Source organism: Coregonus clupeaformis, chromosome 16 (assembly GCF_020615455.1).
Source record: "Coregonus clupeaformis isolate EN_2021a chromosome 16, ASM2061545v1, whole genome shotgun sequence".
Lineage (NCBI taxonomy): Eukaryota > Metazoa > Chordata > Actinopteri > Salmoniformes > Salmonidae > Coregonus > Coregonus clupeaformis.
Window position 1 is genome coordinate 21420850 of NC_059207.1, and position 9161 is coordinate 21430010.

Genomic DNA, 9161 nt, shown 5'->3' on the forward strand with positions numbered 1-9161 from the left:
CCTTTACAGTCGGGGGATATTGGCCGATATGGACAGGCACAAATGAAAAGAAAACAAGGCAACAGTAAACATGTTGTCCCCTACGAATAATGCAGGGCCAATCAGTGTAATTGAGTAAATGATGGATCTCTGTGGCAAGATGCATCGTTCATCTAAGTTTCGTCTTTCGGGGCAGTGGTGTCTGGTGTATCGCATGTGTTATCTGGACTCATATCCCTGAGCATGTGTTCTTGCATATGTTTAGTCTTGACAGTGTTTGCAACGTGCATCAAATGTTGCTACAATACCAATATCCTCGACTGATTTATATAACATTTATTTGCCAGAACACACCCATATTAATGTTTAATTGGTCAATAGCGGCCATGTTGTTTTAGGTACTAGTCTGGAAAATGTCGAGAGACCTTTGTCCATAGATGCCACATATATCAAGTTTCATACAGATCGGTCATTCGGTGCCAGAAGAGTAGCGTTTTAAGTGTTTTTTCACAAAATTCCAAATGGCGGTAAATCCATAATTGCGGACCATATGGGTCCCTGAGGCACCTATGTAGCGAATTTCATGACATTAGGTCAAACGGGGTGAGGGGCGTGACCTTTCAAAGTTAGGATTTTCAATCTCTTGTTATATCGCCACCATCTGGCCAATCAGTGTAACTTTTGTAAATGCCAGATCTTTACGGCAAAACGCATCATTCACCCAAATTGTCAAAATCGGGCCAGTGCTGTCTGAGATATCGTGTGTGACTAACGTTTTACGAATGTACGAACGTAGAAACGGACGGAGTAAAGATCCACAGTCCCCTCCCCGATTTCATCGTGGGTGACAAAAATACGAGAATCACATTAATCTCCCATGGACATACTACGTAAACATAAATGGTAATCGAGTATTTTACGAAATTACTTGAGAGACTATGCACACATAAATGGAAAAGGAAATGACAAGCGCGATATTGAGCCAATTTTTCCCCCAATAGATTTTCGGCAGATGTACACTTACAGTTGGCCTAGTGTTGGGCCTGTAACCGAAAGGTTGCCAGTTCAAATCCCCGATCCGACAAGGTGAAGAACATCTGTCGTTCTGCCCTTGAGCAAGACAGATTTCCTCTGGCGCCCAATGTGGCAGCCCCCCCACACCTCTCCGATTCAGAGGAGTTGGGTTAAAAGCGGAAGTAAAGTTTCGGTTGGACCTTGTGTGCAATTGACGATGAATGTAATCCTTTTCATTTAACAGTGATCAGCGTTCCCGTCATGCCCACTAGTGGTGAAATCAAGTAATACACATGATGTGTTAGGAAACAGGGTTCAGGTGGATAAACTCACCTTTCATGAGGAAGTTAAAGTAGTCTGATTAGTCCTTGCAAAAATCACGAAAAAAAAACAATTAGCTATCTCATTAATCATAATTGATTTGATTGAAGAACATTGTACGGTCCAAAAGACACTCGATGGTAAGTATTCATCACATGGACAACAATTTCACAAAATAATCTTCAAAACCCTCTTCTCTGTACATTATCATTTTCATATAGGCTATTATATTTGCATTCTCTCACTAAGGGATGACCGATGTTAAAGTAGTCACCATAATAAACCTGTCTCTGTAGTGATGAAATGTGTCTCAGCACTAGATCCAATATATGGATTGAATGCCTGCTGTAAACAGTGTGTAGTGGTGAAAGTCTACACCGTAGAAATAGAATCCATAGAACGGCCTTGGAACCTCTAGCCCTGCCAATTTGACTGGTAAACTAATGGGTACACTGGCAATGGCTGACCTGGCATTGTGACGCAATCGTTTCCATGGTCATTTGGAATGTTCTATCAATTGATGCTGGATTACCATCAAATTATGCTAATTGTTAATCCGAGTCACATATTCACGTTTTGGGGTTCTCATAGGCTTACAATTTGGTTTTGATTATTGCCTGAACAAACACTAAGATTAGGGGAGAGTGGGGTAAAACGATCCAAAGGGTTAGTTGAGCCACAACTTGTTTCTAGGAAACTGTGACCAAATATTTAGGAAGAGGACATCATTTCATGGATGTGAAGGAAGAAAGCACATGGAAAAAGTGTTAAGCAAGTTAAGTCAAATTAATGTATTGTGTTTTAGGTCGTTTACGGCAAGTCCTCGTCCTGGTAAAGTTGTCAGTCAGACTACTGTAATCACCTCTATAGATGGCAAGCAAATCAAACAATGTTTGCATATAGTCATCTAGTTTATCCCCTGAAAGGTCACTTGTTAACTAGCCATGTTGACGTGATCTGTTATTACATAGCTAGCGAGCCAATTTGATGTGGTCCATCAATCAATGTAGCCTATATCATATCTGTCAGCAGCAATCGTAATAAACACGCTTAAAAACAATGTTGAAAAGGAGATCATGTTAGCTAACTTCGCTAGGTATGCCTACATCGGTTGGAGAAAAAAGGTACAATAGGTCTACTTACAACTATGTTTAGCCAACTGTACAAAGTTTATACCGGTAGCTTGCAAAGTAAACATTATCAGCTAACAGTACCACGACAAATGCGCTCTTCTGCTGCTTGACATACAGAGCCCACAAAATATGGAAATTAACATTGTCTTCTAAACCACTCATACTTGTCAGGTATAGTTCACTTTTATTTTATCACTCACTCAAATATCAAATTAATGGTGGCCAATATTAGGAGATATCGCTAGGGAGATATCGCTAGGCAACCCTACTGTATGTACAGTATCTGAAATTACACGATCAGTTGATGTTTACTGATCAGGAAAAGCATGCAGTTACTTGCTGTATAACTCTGATCATAGAGCTAAATAAGCGCAATTGTTTTGCATGAAATAATCAGAAAATTTGTAGGTTTGATTAGAGGTAATGATATTACAACCAAATAGTTAACATTTATTTAACAATCCCCTTGAAAACGGCACGCAGTTTTCAATGGTTTTAGCGGAGCTGTGGATCTCCTCGTCCCCCCCAGCAGGCAAATCGAACGCTCTGCACCTTGTTGTGACGTTTTATTGAAAAATGATCTATAGGTTTTACGATGCTTGTACCTAAACCAAAGTAGATTCTATTAAAAAAAAAAAAAAAAATGTTTTAAGTGAGAATAGGCATTGGTTTGAAGCCAAAAAAACTAAGGAAATTCACATGAGCACTACAATGCCTATTCCACCCATGCTATACCAAGGTTTTTCCAGCACACCGCTTTGACCCACTACAGTAGCTATGCTGGTATTGTACTTCAAACTATGTGTCGGCAGGTTGCTTGGGATTCAAACCTTCTCAAACAGCATAACTCATACTCTTAGAGGAGGTGCTATATAATGTAATTTGTACTGCATACAAGGTCAAGTATTGGATTCTTCACACACCACAGTAAGACAGTATTCCATTACGCTACCTTTTCATGCTTTTCTTTATTAAATTAAAGCAAGCTTTGTGTTTATGCTTACAAGACCATCAGGCTTGATTGAGCTGTTTTGTCTTGAGCTAATGTGGTGCATGCCTGTATTTCCTAAAACCTTTATTTTAGCAAAACATGTAATTGAAAATAATATATTATAATAATAGTTATTATTATTATTATTATTATAACTTTTTTGGTCAGTAGGTGCCCAACATAACAACAGGTGTTTTTTTTTAATCAATTGCAGTGCTGATCAATGGACAATTCATTACCTTGGTCAAAATGATGTGTATTTTAAGTTATGTTTGTACTAAAGATGGTGACACAACAATAATACATATACATATATATATATACCGGTATGTATCATCTGAATAGCAGGACAATATAAAGTCCATTATCCCTCCGAAGAGTATCAATTAGGCTGTTTGAGAAGGTTTGAATCCCAAGCAACCTGCCTACACATAGTTTGAAGTACAATACCGACATAGCTACTGTAGTAGGTCAAAGCTGTGTGCTGGAAAACCTTGGTGGAGCATGGGTGGAGTAGGAATTGTGGTGATCATGTGAATTTCCTTTATTTTTCGGCTTCAGACCAATGCCTAATCTCACTTAAAACATAGTTTTTGGTTTTTTAATTTCCATGGTTTTTACACCAGAAGGTGATTATGCAACATTATTATCCAACATTATATAATACAGTATAACATTATAATACAGCATAACACAGTAATACAGCATAACATTATAATACAGCATAACACAGTAATACAGCATAACATTATAATACAGCATAACATTATAATACAGCATAACACAGTAATACAGCATAACATTATAATACAGCATAACACAGTAATACAAGTTAAATAAAACTAAACAATAATGACTAATACATGTAAATTAAATCTACAAAGAGAGTTTTTATCAATATTTTTTGTAGCCGTCTATTTAACACCACAAACCGATGCTGGCACTAAGACCCCACTCAACGAGCTGTATAAGGCCATAAGCAAACAAGAAAATGCTCATCTAGAAGCGGCAATCCTAGTGGCCGGGGACTTTAATGCAGGGAAACTTAAATACGTTTAAACTTTTATGTTCTACCAGCATGTCACATGTGCAACCAGAGGAAAAAAAAACTCTAGACCACCTTTACTCCACACACAGAGAGACGCATACAAAGCTCTCCCCCGCCCTCGGTTTCCGGGATGATGGTGTTGATGTGAGCCATGACCAGCCTTTCAAAGCACTTCCTGTCTACCGACATGAGTGCTACAGGCCGGTAGTCATTTAGGCAGGTTACCTTCACTTTGTTGGGCACAGGGACTATGGTGGTCTGCTAGAAACATGTAGGTATTACAGATTCGGTCAGGGAGAGGTTGAAAATGTCAGTGAAGACACTTGCCAGTTGGTCCACGCATGCTCTGAGTACACGTCCTGGTAATCCGTCTGGCCCCACGGCCTTGTGAATGTTGACCTGTTTAAAGGTCTTGCTCACATCGGCTACGGAGAGCGTGATCACACAGTCGTTCGGAACAGCTGGTGCTCTCATGCATGCTTCAGTGTTGCTTGCCTCGAAGCGAGCATAAAAGGCATTTAGCCCATCTGGAAGGCTCGCGTCACTGGGCAGCTCGCGGTTGGGTTTCCCTTTGTAGTCCGTAATAGTTAGCAAGTCCTGCCACATCCGACGAGCGTCAGAGCCGGTGTAGTAGGATTCAATCTTAGTCCTGTATTGAAGCTTTGCCTGTTTGATGGTTCGTCTGAGGGCATAGCAGGATTTCTTATAAGCGTCCGGATTACTCCTGAATGCCATTGGATGAATCCCGGAACATATTCCAGTCTTTGCCAGCAAAACAGTCCTGTAGCTTAGTATCCGAGTTATCTGACTAATTCAGTATTGAGCGAGTCACTGGTGCTTCCTGCTTTAGTCCTGCTGGTGCTTCCTGCTTTAGTCCTGCTGGTGCGTCCTGCTTTAGTTTTTGCTTGTAAGCAGGAATCATGAGGATAGAATTATGGTCAGATTTGCCAAATGGAGGGTGAGGGAGAGCTTTGTATGCGTCTCTGTGTGTGGAGTAAAGGTGGTCTAGAGTTTTTTTTCCTCTGGTTGCACATGTGACATGCTGGTAGAAATGAGGTAAAATGGATTTAAGTTTGCCTGCATTAAAGTCACTGGCCACTAGGAGTGTCGCTTCTGGATGAGTATTTTCTTATTTGCTTATGGCCTTATACAGCTCGTTGAGTGAGGTCTTAATGCCAGCATCAGTTTGTGGTGGTAAAGCTACAAAACATATAGATGAAAACTCTCTTGATAGATAGCAGTAGAAGCAGCGTATGTGATGAGTCAAAAGAGTTAGTGCAAAGGGGGGTCAATGCAGATAGTCCGGGTAGCTGTTTGGTTAACTATTTAGCAGTCTTATGGCTTGGGGGTAGAATCTGTTCAGGGTCCTGTTGGTTCCAGACTTGGTGCATCGGTACCGCTTGCCGTGCGGCAGCAGAGAGAACAGCCTATGACTTGGGTGGCTGGAGTCATTGACAATTCTTAGGGCCTTCCTCTGAAACTGCCTGTTATAGAGGTCCTGGATGGCAGGGATCTCGGCCCCTGGGAGCTCGACCAATCCATTATACCCATTTATTAATGGTTTATAATGCATTTATAAATTATTAAAGTCATGCTCCGGCACTTTGACCACTAAGAAAGTATTTTTGAAACCTCCAACTTTGGGCTGGATGTGTCAATGTGTAGTTCATACATGTATAATCTATGAGCAGAATTACTGCCTTACCACAATTAGCCACGAAATCCCTAGTTTGAAAGTGAATGTTTTCTTGAAGCTGTGCTGCTCCATTTTCACTACATTGCCTCCCACATTGGGCGGCACACAATTGGCCGAGCGTTGTCCGGGTTTGGCCAGTGTAGGCCGTCATTGTAAATAAAAGTGTGTTCTTAACGGACTTGCATAGTTAAATAAAGGTAAAATAAATAAAAAAATTGTCCAGACCTTTAACAATTCGAATTCTAGCCATTGAGCTTCAGGCCCTAGCTACTGTTGTTGGTTTAAGGTACTTCCCATTCCCTATACAGTGCCTTGCGAAAGTATTCACCCCCCTCTGCATTTTTCCTATTTTGTTGCCTTACAACCTGGAATTAAAATGGATTTTTTGGGGGTTTGTATCATTTGATTTACACAACATGCCTACCACTTTGAAGATGCAAAATAATTTTGATTGTGAAGCAAACAAGAAATAAGACAAAAAAAAAAACAGAAAACTTGAGCATGCATAACTATATGTTTGCTTATTTTTTTCTTTGAGCAATGACTTTTTTCTGACCACTCTTCCGTGAAGCCCAGCTCTGTGGAGTGTAAGGCTTAAAGTGGTCCTATGGACAGATACTCCAATCTCCGCTGTGGCGCTTTGCAGCTTCTTCAGGGTTATCTTTGGTCTCTTTGTTGCCTCTCTGATTAATGCCCTCCTTGCCTGGTCTGTGAGTTTTTGGTGGTTCGGCCCTCTCTTGGTAGGTTTCTTGTGGTGCCATATTCTTTCCGTTTTTGAATAATGGATTTAATGGTGCTCCGTGGGATGTTCAAAGTTTCAGATATTTTTTTATAACCCAACCCTGATCTGTACTTCTTCACAACCGTTTCCTGTTAAAATAGTTGTATAAATAGTGTGTGTGTGTGTGTGTGTGTGTGTGTGTGTGTGTGTGTGTGTGTGTGCAGCCCTATTGCAACAGATGCCATGGCTGAGATGACCTCTCGCCTAAATTGTCTGTTTTCTGTTCTTCTTGTCCACAAGAAGAGAGAGAGGGAGAAAGAGAGGCAGAAGTCAGAAATGAAACTAAAACAGAGAGGCTGCAACAGCCTGACAGTGAAACAAAGGAAAGTTAAAGAAAACAACATGAGTACAACTCAGCCACTTCTTTGTGCAGAAACCTGGGATGAGGAACCTTCTGTGAATTTCAGAGGAAACTGACACACAAACACACACACACACACACACACACACACACACACACACACACACACACACACACAAGCTCCCACATTCACGTGCATGCATGCAGGCACATAGGAACACATACACACACACAGGTGATTTGTGTGCAGTAAAGCCTCCCCCCTTCCTCTGATCCAAACCCAACTGGGAAAACATAGATGGGCATTGGGCCTGTGGGACTATTACATCATACTTGCAAGATAGAGAAACACAAAATGTATTGCTACTTATCCACACTATGTCAAAAACACTGTTACTTTACATTTAAGTCATTTAGCAGACGCTCTTATCCAGAGCGACTTACAGTTAGTGAGTGCATACATTTTTCATACTGCCCCCGTGGGAATCGAACCCACAACCCTGGCGTTGCAAGCGCCATGCTCTACCAACTGAGCTACAGGAGGCCCACACTCCAACGCTCTTCAGGAGAGAAAAGAGTTGTTCACACGCCTTGAGGAGGAAGAGGAGGAGGAAGAGGAGGAGGAGGAGGATGAAGTGGGGCGGGGCAGATGAGGAAATACACTTCAGATATCAGAGGAAACAGGCATGTCATGGTTTACTGTGGTTTACTGAAGTGATAATGCCAGAGAAGCCGGTGTTTGGAGGATATATTGGCACGGGTGTTTTTAGGCCCGAGACTAAGTCACTTTTATACAACGGGTTACCAACATATTCAAATAATGATTGACATATTTTCATTAAAAACGTTATTTTGATGAATTTATTCATACCATTTCACCCTTCCACAAAATGTAGTCCTGACACAAATCTAGGGTTGCTACCCAAACCGGCTGGTCTTTCGTTTTATCGGTCCGGTTGCTAGAGACACGACCCAGTCGTTCGTTCTAAATGTTCCATTGCCATACTGTCTGGCAACGTTCTTATCCCTTGCGTGCTAGCTAGCCAACTACGGCTAACTTACAGTCACGTCAAAAAGTGCAGCCAGAATAACAACAGTAGCTGCATTTGTATTTGTTTAACCCGTTTTCTAGTGACATTTATTTGGATACATCCATAACAATGAGCTAATGAGGTGCGATTTCACCTGGCATAGAACATTTGCTCACTCGTCAGGACACTGTTGCTTCAGAGGAGCATAGATTTAGCCGGTGGTAACTTGTGGAATAGACACCGGCTGGAATGCAGTTTTAACCAATCAGCATCCAGGATTAGACCCGTTGTATAATTTGCAACAAACACTCTTCCTCTTTTCGTTGTAGCAGAGTAAATATTTTTTTTTAGGAAATTTAGATTTTCACATTTAATGGTCCATAAAATATTATAGAATGCCCTCAATGAAACACGTGAACACACACACGTAGAATCTGAGCATCCCACAAGTGTAAATTCTCCCGAATAAGCAGTTATCTTACCAATTTTCACAGGGAACTTCACAGTAATACATTCAACATGAGTCCCAGTTTATTTTGGAGAGAAGAGGAACCAGTTAAAAGGTGAATATGGCTTCCACTTCCCTTCCCTTTAACTTCCAATGCATCAACAGTTATGTCTCATAAGTCTCCGGCCCAATTGCATGTGAAACCCCACAACCACAGGTTAGTGAAACCTTTTGACTTGTCTTACAAATACAGTGTGGAACAACAGCCCCACCTGGTGGTGGTTAAAGGGAGACACCTTTGTTTTAAGCTCTTGTGGAAAATAGAACATTTATGTAAAAAAAAAAAAAAATGTAAATAATAATTGTGAATTATGAAAGAAGCAGTACTACAGTCTATAAATATGGGTGGATTGTTCTC